The sequence below is a fragment of the Oryx dammah genome, unplaced genomic scaffold, assembly GCF_014754425.2.
Source record: "Oryx dammah isolate SB20612 unplaced genomic scaffold, SCBI_Odam_1.1 HiC_scaffold_5, whole genome shotgun sequence".
NCBI classification, from domain to species: domain Eukaryota; kingdom Metazoa; phylum Chordata; class Mammalia; order Artiodactyla; family Bovidae; genus Oryx; species Oryx dammah.
In genome coordinates, this window is record NW_024070189.1 from 85,817,007 (window position 1) to 85,830,115 (window position 13,109).

A 13,109-nucleotide genomic window follows, 5' to 3' on the forward strand; every position below is an offset into this window, starting at 1 on the left:
GATGACTGTTCCAGGCTAATGGAGTAGCATGCACTAAAGCTTTGTGATGCAAAAAGCAGAATAGGATAAGTAATTCAGTGAAAGCCAGGGTGACCAGAAATTGGAGCATGAAGGAGAAAATAGTGAGATGAGACTGAAGAGGTTTATAGGAATAAGACCACCTATGCCCTTGCAGCTCTTAATAATTTCGATATTTGTCTAAGAACAGTGGGAAGCCAAAGAACAGTACCAAATAGCAGAGTGACATGATTCTATTATAGTTTTGAATGGATTATTCATATCTTCAGGGTGGTAAGAAAATGAGAGAAGGACAAAAGATGATACCAGAAATTCAGGCAGGAGGCTGTCTCAGAATCAAAGACTCTTAATCTCAATTAAGAGATTAATGTTATCTGGCAGAGTAATAGAGGACATGGAAAGAAGTAGATATATTCAAAAGATATTTATAAATTAATGCCAACAGGATTATTCAACATTAAGACAGTAAACAACAGTATTCAACAGAAAAGGTTGAGTACAGGATTGGAATAGTAGGAAATTTCAAGAATATGTCATTTATTTATGGAGTCACTACCATTTCCTGGGCATTCTTCAGTAGCTGAGGATATACCAGTGAACAGGATTGACAAGGTCTCTGCTCTTGTGAAGCTTACAGTCCAGTGGAAGAGACAAATAGATAAAAAAGAAATGAATAAAATATATGAAAATGATATTTATTTTGAGGAAAATAAAATGTAATGATAATAGTGGCTGAAGAAATATTTTTACTTAGAAATGTCTAGGGAGTAGGTAAGAGTTAAGGTGAAATATTAATTACAAAAATGACCCAGTCACAAGAAACAGAGTTGGAGTATTCCAGATCACTGGAAATAGCCAAAAGCCAGTGAAGATGCTCTAATTAAAAAAAAAAAAAAAAAAACCTAATATCATCAAGTAAATAAAGGCCCACTTTGTCTGGAAAGTGGTGAACAAAAGGGTAATAGAAGAAATGAAGTTGGAGAGACAGGCATGGCTAAATTGTGTCAGACCTGGTGTACCAAGGTCAACAGCTTACATTTTAAACAGTGCCTAGGAAAAGGCATAAAATTGTTTTGAAAAGCAAGGTGATTAGATTCCATTTGCAGATGGAAGATGATGGTGGTGACTACTATGTCATTGATGAAGATGGACAAAACAAATATACTTTTCAGGTTGTTTTTGAGGTAAACAAGGAAGGATTTACTGTTGGATTAGATGGTAAGTGTTGCAAGAGGGCGTCAGAGGGCAGACACACTGAAACCATACTCACAGAAAACTAGTCAATCTAATCACACTAGGACCACAGCCTTGTCTAACTCAATGAAACCAAGCCATGCCTGTGAGGCAACCCAAGACAGGTGGGTCATGTTGGAGAGGCCTGACAGAATGTGGTCCACTGGAGAAGGAATGGCAAGCCACTTCAGTATTCTTGCCTTGAGAACCCCATGAACAGTATGAAAAGGCAAAATGATAGGATACCAAAAGAGGAACTCCCCAGGTCATTAAGTGCCCAATATGCTACTGGAGATCAGTGGAGAAATAACTCCAGAAAGAATGAAGGGATGGAGCCAAACCAAAAACAATACTCAGTTGTGGATGTGACTGGTGATAGAAGCAAGATCCGATGCTGTAAAGAGCAATATTGCATAGGAACCTGGAATGTCAGGTCCATGGATCAAGGCAAATTGGAAGTGGTCAAACAAGAGATGGCAAGGGTGAATGTCATTCTAGGAATCAGCGAACTAAAATGGACTGGAATGGGTGAATATAACTCAGATGACCATTATATCTACTACTGCGGGCAGGAATCCCTCAGAAGAAATGGAGTAGCTATCATGGTCAACAAAAGAGTCCACAATGCAGTACTTGGGTGCAATCTCAAAAACGACAGAATGATCTCTGTTTGTCTCCAAGGCAAACCATTCAATATCACAGTTATTCAAGTCTATGCCCCAACCAGTAACGCTGAAGAAACTGAAGTTGAATGGTTTTATGAAGACCTACAAGATCTTTTAGAACTAACACCCAAAAAAGATGTCCTTTTCATTATAGGGGACTGGAATGCAAAAGTAGGAAGTCAAGAAACACCTGGAGTAACAGGCAAATTTGGCCTTGAAATGCAGAATGAAGCAGGGCAAAGACTAATAGAGTTTTGCCAAGAAAATGCACTGGTCATAGCAAACACCTTCTTCCAACAACACAAGAGAAGACTCTACACATGGACATCACTAGATGGTCAACACTGAAATCAGATTGATTATATTCTGTGCAGCCAAAGATGGAGAAGCTCTATACAGTCAACAAAAACAAGACCGGGAGCTGACTGTGGCTGAGATCATGAACTCCTTCTTGCCAAATTCAGACTTACATTGAAGAAAGTAGGGAAAACCGCTAGACCATTCAGGTATGACCTAAATCAAATCCCTTATGATTATACAGTGGAAGTGAGAAATAGATTTAAGGGTCTAGATCTGATAGATAGAGTGCCTTATGAACTATGGAATGAGGTTCGTGACATTGTACAGGAGACAGGGATCAAAGACCATCCCCATGGAAAAGAAATGCAAAAAAGCAAAATGGCTGTCTGGGGAGGCCTTACAAATAGGTGTGAAAAGAAGAGAGGCGAAAAGCAAAGGAGAAAAGGAAAGATATAAGGATCTGAATGCAGAGTTCCAAAGAACAGCAAGAAGAAATAAGAAAGCCTTCTTCAGTGATCAATGCAAAGAAATAGAGGCAAACAACAGAATGGGAAAGACTAGAGATCTCTTCAAGAAAATGAGAGATACCAAGGGAACATTTCATGCAAAGATGGGCTCGATAAAGGACAGAAATGGTCTGGACCTAACAGAAGCAGAAGATATTAAGAAGAGGTGGCAAGAATACATGGAAGAACTGTACAAAAAAGATCTTCACGACCCAGATAATCATGATGGTGTGATCACTAATCTAGAGCCAGACATCTTGGAATGTGAAGTCAAGTGGCCCTTAGAAAGCATCACTACGAACAAAGCTAGTGGAGGTGATGGAATTCCAGTGGAGCTGTTTCAAATCCTGAAAGATGATGCTGTGAAAGTGCTGCACTCAATATGCCAGCAAGTTTGGAAAACTCAGCAGTGGCCACAGGACTGGAAATAGTCAGTTTTCATTCCAATTCCAAAGAAAGGCAATCCAAAGAATGCTCAAACTACTGCACAATTGCACTCATCTCACATGCAAGTGAAGTAATGCTCAAAATTCTCCAAGCCAGGCTTCAGCAATACGTGAACCGTGAACTCCCTGATGTTCAAGCTGGTTTTAGAAAAGGCAGAGGAACCAGAGATCAAATTGCCAACATCCGCTGGATCATCGAAAAAGCAAGAGAATTCCAGAAAAACATCTATTTCTGCTTTATTGTCTATGACAAAGCCTTTGACTGTGTGGATCACAATACACTGTGGAAAATTCTGAGAGATGGGAATACCAGACCACCTGACCTGCCTCTTGAAAAACGTGTATGCAGGTCAGGAAGCAACAGTTAGAACTGGACATGGAACAACATGGACATGGTTCCAAATAGGAAAAGGAGTACGTCAAGGCTGTATATTGTCACCCTGCTTATTTAACTTCTATGCAGAGTACATCATGAGAAATGCTGGACTGGAAGAAACACAAGCTGGAATCAAGATTGCTGGGAGAAATATCAATAACCTCAGATAGGCAGATGACACCACCCTTATGGCAGAAAGTGAAGAGGAGCGAAAAAGCCTCTTGATGAAAGTGAAAGAGGAGAGTGAAAAAGTTGGCTTAAAGCTCAACATTCAGAAAACGAAGATCATGGCATCTGTTCCCATCAGTTCATGGGGAATAGATGGGAAAACAGTAGAAACAGTGTCAGACTTTTGGGGGGGGGGCTCCAAAATCACTGCAGATGGTGATTGCAGCCATGAAATTAAAAGACGTTTACTCCTTGGAAGAAAAGTTATGACCAACCTAGATAGTATATTCAAAAGCAGAGACGTTACTTTGCCAACAAAGGTCCGTCTAGTCAAGGCTATGGTTTTCCCTATGGTCATGTATGGATGTGAGAGGTGGACTGTGAAGAAGGCTGAGCGCCGAAGAATTGATGCGTTTGAACTGTGGCGTTGGAGAAGACTCTTGAAGGTCCTTTGGACTGCAAGGAGATCCAACCAGTCCATTCTGAAAGAGATCAACCCTGGGATTTCTTTGGAAGAAATGATGCTAAAGCTGAAGCTCCAGTACTTCGGGCACCCCATGAGAAGAGTTGACTCATTGGAAAAGACTCTGATGCTGGGAGGGATTGGCATCAGGAGGAGAAGGGGACGACCGAGGATGAGATGGCTGGATGGCATCACGGACTTGATGGGTGTGAGTCTGAGTGAACTCCAGGAGATGGTGATGGACAGGTAGGCCTGGCGTGCTGCGATTCATGGGGTCGCAAAGAGTCAGACATGACTGAGTAACTGAACTGAACTGAACTGAACTAGATATTGATTATCAAGAAAGAGATCCCTCTCTCTTTTTGGTTGAACAACTGCATAGGTCATGTTCTTTGATGAAAGGAATAGACCTGGGGAGGAACAGATTTTCCGAGGATAGAAGGGAGAGAAAAGAATTTTTGATCATCCAAAATTTTGTTTGTTTTTTTAAGATACCTATTAAATATCCATGTGTACATGAAATTTTGATGAGGGTTGGGAATATTCTCTCATTTGCACAACTACATAGATAGTGGTTCCATTTATTCAGAAAAGAAATTCTGTCTGAAGTTAACTGAATGACAACTTATGATCCAGTGGGATGAAAGTGTTAATGGCTCAGTCACATGTGCCTCTTAGTGACCCCGTGGACTGGAGCCCACCAGGCTCCTCTGTCCATGAAATTCTCCAGGCAAGAATACTGGAGTGGGTTGCCATTCCCTTCTGCAGGGGATCTTACTGACCCAGGGATCGAACTCTGTTCTCCTGTATTGCAGGGAGATTCTTTACCCTCTGAGCCACTGGGGAAGCCTAGTCCAATGTGACACTAAGTAACAAAAGCAAAGTATTATAAGCTACTGAATTCATCAGACACCACCCTCCTATAGTGCTTTTGTCATTCCTGGAGAAAGAAGGCTACTGTTCCTTTGGAGATGTTAACTTACTGTTTCTATTAATTAATTTCTCCTCTAACCTTTGTTAGGGCTTCTCAAGTGTCACAGAATCCACCTACCAATGCAGGAGACACAAGAAATGCGGGTTTGATCCATGGGTTGGGAAGATACCTAGAGGAGGAAGTGGCAACCCTCTCCAGTATTCTTGCCTGAAAATTCTATGGACAGAGGTGGGCTACAGTCCATGGGATTGCAAAGTCAGACACAGCAGAGTGCACACGCGCGCACACACACACACGCACACACACACACCCTTTATTATTTCTTTACTTCTGCTTACTTTAGTCTGTCTGGTTTCTTAGTGTCTTATGTAGAAGTTTAAGTTATTGATTTGGATCTTCCTTAACATAGGCATATAGGTATACATTTCTTTCTAAGCATTGTATTTGTTGTGTATTTGTTATACACAATGTATTTGTGTATTTGTTGTGTCTTGTTTTCATTTATCTCAGTGTATTTTTCTGATTTCCCTTTTGAGTTCTTTTTTAACCCACTGGTTATTTAGGAGTGTGTTGTTTAAACATATTAATGAGTTTTCCAAATTTTCTCTTACTACTGATTTCTAATTCCATTCCATTGTGGTAGGAGAACACACTTTGTATTGTTTCTAGCCTTTTAAGTTTATTGAATCTTGGTTTATGGCCTAGCATGTAGATTATCCTGGAGAACATTAAATCTGCATATATCCTCTTGCTCTTGTGTGGAGTGCTCAGTAGATATCTGTTAGATCTAGCTGGCTTAGAGTTGCTGAAGTCTTATTTTCTTGTGGGATCTTCTGTCTAATTGTTTTGGTCTGGTTGTCTGTAATTATTCTCTCTCATAAATTACCCAGTCTGCTGGTTTGAAAGTGAAAGTGAAAGTTGCTCAGTCATGTCTGACTCTTTGTGACTCCATGGACTATAGTCCATGGAATTCTCCAGGCCAGAATACTGGAGTGGGTAGCCTTTCCCTTCTCCAAGGGATCTTCCCAACCCAGGGATCGAACCCAGGTCTCCGCATTGCAGACAGATTCTTTACCAACTGAGCTGCAAAAGAAGCCCAAGGATACTGGAGTGGGTAGCCTATACTTTCTCCAGTGGATCTTCCTGACCCAGGAATCAAACCCAGGTCTCCTGCATTCCAGGCGGGTTCTTTACCAACCGAGCTTAAATTTCCTCCCAGTTGCCTTTCCCTGCAACTTCCACTGTTTTTGAGAATGCCTTTAAGATTGACTTTCTCCAGCGAAATCAGTTCAGGAAGTGATTTGGAGCTGTTTTACAGTTTGTCCACCTGAGGCAAAATCTCTAACCTGGGGCTCAAGAGTTAAACTGGGACAGTGGTATGCTTCTCTTTGAGTGACTCTTCTCCCTCTAGGATTGGAATCCTAAGAAGTCAGGGTAGAGGAGCCAGAAGTCCTCAGGTGCTTACCTCACCTAACATAGGACTACTGCTTCATGGACCAGGACAAAGACAAAAAGAGCCTCCACTCTCAGGCGGACAGTATCATGTAGTAAAGTCTCTGTACTATGAGTGAGGGCTGGGCAGCAGCCCCTCAATGACATTCATCCAGGAAATAGCCTCAACAACAGGTAGTTAGGGGGAGGGCTGAAACGTCTTACTCTACCCTGAGGGGAAATTGCTTTGTGACAGGGAGTTGGGGACAAGGAGCCCTGTGTTCAAAGCTGCAGCAGTTTGGAATGGAGTCCCCACCTTGCTCATTTGGGAGGTGTAGTGAGTGAATACTTTTCTTTGAATACCACAAACTCTTGTCCTTTTATTTAAACCAAAATTTCAAATTTTTCTTTAGTTGATGTTTCTTCATTTACTGTTTGTCTTTAGGTCTATTTCCATAGTTTTGTTTTTTTAAAAAATGTTTTTGTTCAATATAGTTTCACTATATTCAATGGGGAGCGGGTCAGCACAGCTTCTCAGTTGTCATGTAGACAGTCAATCTCCAATACTTTCCAAAGTTTTAAGCCCTTTAACTATGGTGTTCAGTGTTTATGGCTATAATTCTGTAGGAGTTGTCTGAATAAATGTTGCTTGGCCCTCAGATTGAATTTGTTTTCAGTCACTTAGCTTAAGTCTGGGGTGGTTCATATTTGAATTTCTGCCTCATCTCCTTAATGGAATTGACACGTATGAGCTTTCTTTCAGTCTTGGTATATTGGCTGGTAAGAGGTTTGCAAATTGCAGCCAAAACAGACCTTTCCTTCCTTGATCTAAAATTCTTGCTAAAATTGACTCCTCTTTCTGGATTTTTGTGGTTGATTCTTGCCAAGTGTTTTATTGAGAAAAATAATGCTAAAGTAGGCAAGTTTCTTCTACTTTAGTCCTTGACCATAAACCCGAGGAGTCAGTTAAGGATATGTTTGGCTTATTGGTAATCAATTGCCCCTACCAAAAATGTGGCTGAGTTGCAAGCTCTTCTTGCAGGGAGTTACTAGCAGTGTCTTCACAAAAGAAGCCAGGAGCACAATGTCAGAATCATCATGATCACTTGTCTTCCGTCAGGGAGAATCTCCTCCATACAAGGACCATTGTCACTGAATACACGAGAATGACATCCTGGCTTCAGAGACTGTGCAACATAGTAGAGAGAATACTGGAAATCTGTGTTTCACTCTAAATTTGAAATTAACTCTGTGACCTCTAGAAAGTCATTCAAACTTGTAGATCTGTTTCTTCATCTTTGATGTGAAGGTATTGAATGAGAGGATGCTGTCAGCCCCAGTAGTTTATGACTACATGTAATGTTAGTTGCTACGGTGGAACACTGGAAAATAGTACCAATGGTCCCTAAGCACAGACTGGAAAGATATAATACAATCACAAAAAGAATATTTAAACATACAAGAGAGTATGGTACATGTTAAATAAACATAGAGAATAATTCTTTCATGGACAGTTAATTATGTCCTGGATGTAAATCACCTATAAGCTCCACTTCTCTGTTTAGCTTTCATTACTACCAATTAGTTAAATTATCAGAGAAGTCACTTTCCCAATTACAAAATGTGAGGTGTGAGGAAATCCCCAGGATAGGGGGACAGATTCCTAACAAGTCATAACATTTAGAATATGCAAGTAAACTGAGGTATAAAATTGTAGTGACTTAGAAGCAGAATTTTAATTCAAGAATGTAAATGCAGTGAAACATCTAGCTACAGTGTAATTCAATACCAACGCCTCAGCCAATAACACATTTAAAATGAAGCAGCAAAAAAATTGATTTCTAACTGCAACTACCTTGGGTTTCTCTTTGATTGGTTTAGTGATGCAGGTACAGCAGAATCAAACAAATAATTGCTGACGTCCTCAATGAGCAGCTTCCTGTACCTCCAAGCTGTCAGAAGTGGAAATAGTTGCTCTGATGCGTAATGGCATATATGGGACCATTTGCTGCTTTGAAAGCTTGATGAATCATTTTCAAGTGATTTCCCTTGATGCTTTGTAATACCAGCTATTACAGCTCTTCTCTCCTTCTTGTTCACTTCCTTTTCTGTGCTCATTTTAACATGCAACTAAGTGTGCCATAGTAAGTCACTTTTCATAATTAGGTTAAAAGGATACCATTTTCGTGGCTTTTCCTGTAATTTATTTTCGAATAATATGAGAGAAATTTGAATGTGGTACAAATCTTTTTAGATGCTAAAAGCCAGTGTAGTTGACTCATGCAGTTAGAGGAATTTGGTGCTAGGATCTAATATAAAACTTTTTATTGCATGTATACTATAATTTACACAACAAAAACATTTTTGGGGGACTGTTATCTATCTTATAATACCCTAAGGGCTTATAAGCAATTAAACAAGGACAGAAGTAAATGAGCTAGAAACAATGAGTAAAACCTATCTTTTAAAATAGAAACTTGCCAACATCTATATTTTGTTATGAGTATCTGCCCTATATGCTGCAGGAAAAATACCCCACTCATTTGGAAGTAAAATCCTGAGTCAAGTTGATTAGTCACTGTATATGTGTTTTTTAATAGTACTTTTTTTTTAAGTTAATAGTTAGAATTCAGTTAAGTTAGTATGTTCTGAGTATGAAAAAAGAAAGAAAATGAAAGTGAAGTCACTCAGTCGTGTCCAACTCTTTGAGACCCCACGGACTGTAGCCTGGCAGGCTCCTCCGTCCATGGGATTTTTCCAGGCAAGAATACTGGAGTGGGTTGCCATTTCCTTCTCCAGGGGATCTTCCCAAGTGAGGGATCAAACCCAGGTCTCCAAAATTGGAGGCAGACTGTACCATCTGAGCCACCAGGGAATCCCATTCTGAGTATGAAGGCACACATTTTTGTGTCTGCAGAAATTCAAAATATATAGACTAATGTAAAGATACAGTTCCATTGGCCTATAAGATCAAGTGTCTAAAAATGAAGTTTTAACATGTTTTATAATAAAGCTCTAGACTGCCCTACTGCAGGCAACTCATTCTAAATGTTTTCAGGAAATTCAGTTCATTTCAGAGATTTCTTGGCCAAATTTAAATTCTGTCCTTCTTCTGTTAAATTTATTCCTGTCTTTTGTTATTTCTGATGCTGTTGTAAATAGAATCATTTCCTTAATTGTTATTTTTATTATTCTGGGAGTCATTCTTGGTGGTCTTAGACCCAACTCATTCAGTTCTTTGAATGTTAGTTTGATTATTTTCATTAAACCCCTTCCTTTTTAAATACCTTGAGTGATATCTATTCCCTGCAGTGAATTCTAAATGATAAATGATGGCATTGTTGTGTTGTAATTCATGAGTGATATTAGATTAATCTGTAATATTGAGAAGATGTTGACTTGTAGGAATTTGGATTATGTCACTTAAGACAATGGGAAATTTCATGCATATATGTTAAGTATTGCCTGGAAGATGTGACATGAAGAAACTTATTTCAAGATGCAGACAGTATCATATCATATCAAACCAGTGGTAAAATTCATTTAAATGTTTTTAAATGGACCTATGTTGGAAGAATTTAATCATGTGGCAACTGTTCTCATATGTCCTGTGAATGCAAGGAATGTTTATACTCTTTGATGTTTAGGAAAAGACTGGGTGCTGTAAATTGAAGACACTTGATCTTATAAATAAGCTTAGGAAAGCTGAACTTACTTGAAGATGAAACAGCTGTTTGGCTATATAGGATAATTTCAAATTTTTTACTTTATACTAAGAGAAAAATATAGAATGAAAGGTTAGAAATCCCAAGCTGTGTTTTATTTAGTTAAAACATTTTACAGACCAGATAATTCTAAGCTAAAAAGTTGGATCACATTGTGCTCAGGAGCTTTCCCTACCATGATTCAGGAGTTTTTATAAGATATATGGTAGATTTAATAACAGGCTTCCCTTGCAGCTCAGATAGTAAAGAACCTGCCTGCAATGCAGGAGAACCGAGTTCAATCTCTGGGTCAGGAAGATCTCCTGGAGAAGGGAATGGCAACATACACTTCAGGATTCTTGCCTAGAGAATTCCATGGATAGAGGAGCCTGACAGGCTATAGTCCACGGGGTCCCAAAGAATCAGACATGACTGAGGGACTATCACTTACACATATGTTTATCCTTAAAATGTGGAAACTGTCAGATTTCATTTTCTTGGGCTGCAAAATCAATGCAGATGGTGACTGTAGCCACAAAATTAAATGATGCTTGCTCCTTGGAAGAATAGCTATGACAAACCTGGACAGTGTATCAAAAAGCAGAGACATCACTTAGCCAACAAAGGTCCATACAGTCAAAGCAACAGTTTTTCCAGTAGCCGTGCATGGATGTGAGAGTTGGACCATAAAGAAGGCTGAGCACCAAAGAATTGATCCTTTTGAACTGTGGTGTTGGAGAAGACTCTTGAGAGTCCCTTGGACTGCAAGATCAAACCAGTCAATCCTAAAGGAGATCAACCCTGAGTATTCATTGGAAGGACTGATGTTGAAGCTGAAGCTCCAATACTGTGGCTACCAGATATGAAGAGCTGACTCATTGGAAAAGATCCTAATGCTAGGAAAGATTGAGTGCAAGAGAAGGGGATAGCAGAGGATGAGATGGTTGGATGGCATCACTTACTCAGTGGACATGAGTTTGAGCAAACTGCAGGAGATGGTGAAGGACAGGGAAGCCTGGCATGCTGCAGTTCATGGAGCTGCAGTCAGACATGACTTAACAACTCACCAACAACCAGTTATCCTGTCTTCTTCTATTTTTTTAAATCCTGTCTTCTAATTCATGTACAAATGTTGATAAGATTGGTGAGGGTATCATTTATGTTGCATACTAAAGTTTCTATTAACATACTTTTTAAAGCAAAAAATAATAGTCAAATATCACTTTTCGGATGTCAGATGTTTCTCAAAGGGAAAGAATGTTATTAAATCCTAAAACAATTTTTAAAAAGTACTAACTAAAATTGTATGACTGTTAGCTTGATTTTTATACCACTTATGACCTGTGAAAGATTTGATTAACCTACCTTTTTAAACATGAATCAGAAAAGCAGAGAACATAAAGAGTTCACTGTATTCATTATGATCTTTTTTTTTTTTTTTTACTTTTTGGGTTTTTTAAAATCAATTTTTAAATTGAAGTATAGTTGATTTAGTTGATTTAAAGTGTTGTGTTAGTTTTAGGTGTATAGCAAAGTAATTCAGTTTTCATGTTATTTTCCCTTATTGTTTATTTCAGAATATTAAGTATGGTTCCCTATGCTGTGTAGTAGGCCCTTGTTTGTTATCTATTTTATATATAGTAGTATGTATATCTTAATCCCAAACTCCTAATTTATGCATCCCCTCGTTTTTCTTTCGTAACTGTAAGTTTGTTTTCTCTATTTGTGGGTCTATTTTTGTTTGTATATAAGTTCATTTTTATCATGTTTTTTAATATTCCACATGCAAAAGATACCATGGTGTTTGTCTTTGGTTCACTTCACTTAATATGATCATCTCTAGGTTCATCCATGCTGCAAATGGCATTCTTTCATTCAGTTTCATGGCTGAGTAATATTCCATTGTGTAAATGTACCACATCTCCTTTATTCACCTCTCGATGGTCATTTAGGTTATTTCCACATCTTGGCTATTGTAAATAGTGCTGCAGTGAACATTGAGGTGCATGTATCTTTTCAAATTACGGTTTCCTCCAGATTCATGCTTGAAGGATCACAGGGTAGCTCTAAGTTTAGTTTTTAAGGAACCTCCATACTGTTCTCCATAGTGGCTATACCAATTTATATTCCCATGAACAGCGTGATGAGAGTTTTCTCTGATACATGTTATGAGATCTTGGTTAAGGACCTGTAAAACTTACAAAAATGTGGACCCCCCCAACCCCCCAATACTGAGCCCTCCTGGACTTCTAAACTATAAGACTTGTTCACTCTGAGCCTCTTGCAATTTGTCAGCTACAGTTATTTTCCTATCAGAAACTGATTCCCAGAGAGGTTTTAGCTCATGAGTTCTCCTCACATGAGTTGTGATTCTCTGTATGTTCTTGTTAGTCTCTCCAGTTTTGAGAGCTGCCGGGGTCCAGCGCCAGTGGATCCAGGGTAATTCAAAGTGGGGACAGAGTCAGCATCCTAGAAATTAATTGCTTAATTAAAGATATAGAGGGAGATTAGAAAGAAATAGTGTAGTAGAAAAATTAGTGGAGAAAAAGAGGCTGAATAACTTGGTTTACATGGGATTCCAATAAAGCTTCGAGACAAGAAGCTTGCACCACCTATGTAGGACACTGGCGCCTACTTGAATAGCGGAGAGTGCCCCTCCTTGGGCTCCCTCTCACGTGGATCTTAAAAGCCAGGGCAAAATTAGCAGGCTTGGTGAGTACCCACGCTCCAGATGGAAATTCAGCCAGAAAAATGGAGAATAAGAAAGAAAGACATGGGGGAATCAGTCTTTCCAGAAACTGATCCATTTTCTTTATTTTCAGGTTTGCTTATATACCTTTTGTTACACATAGAGACAAAATGGAA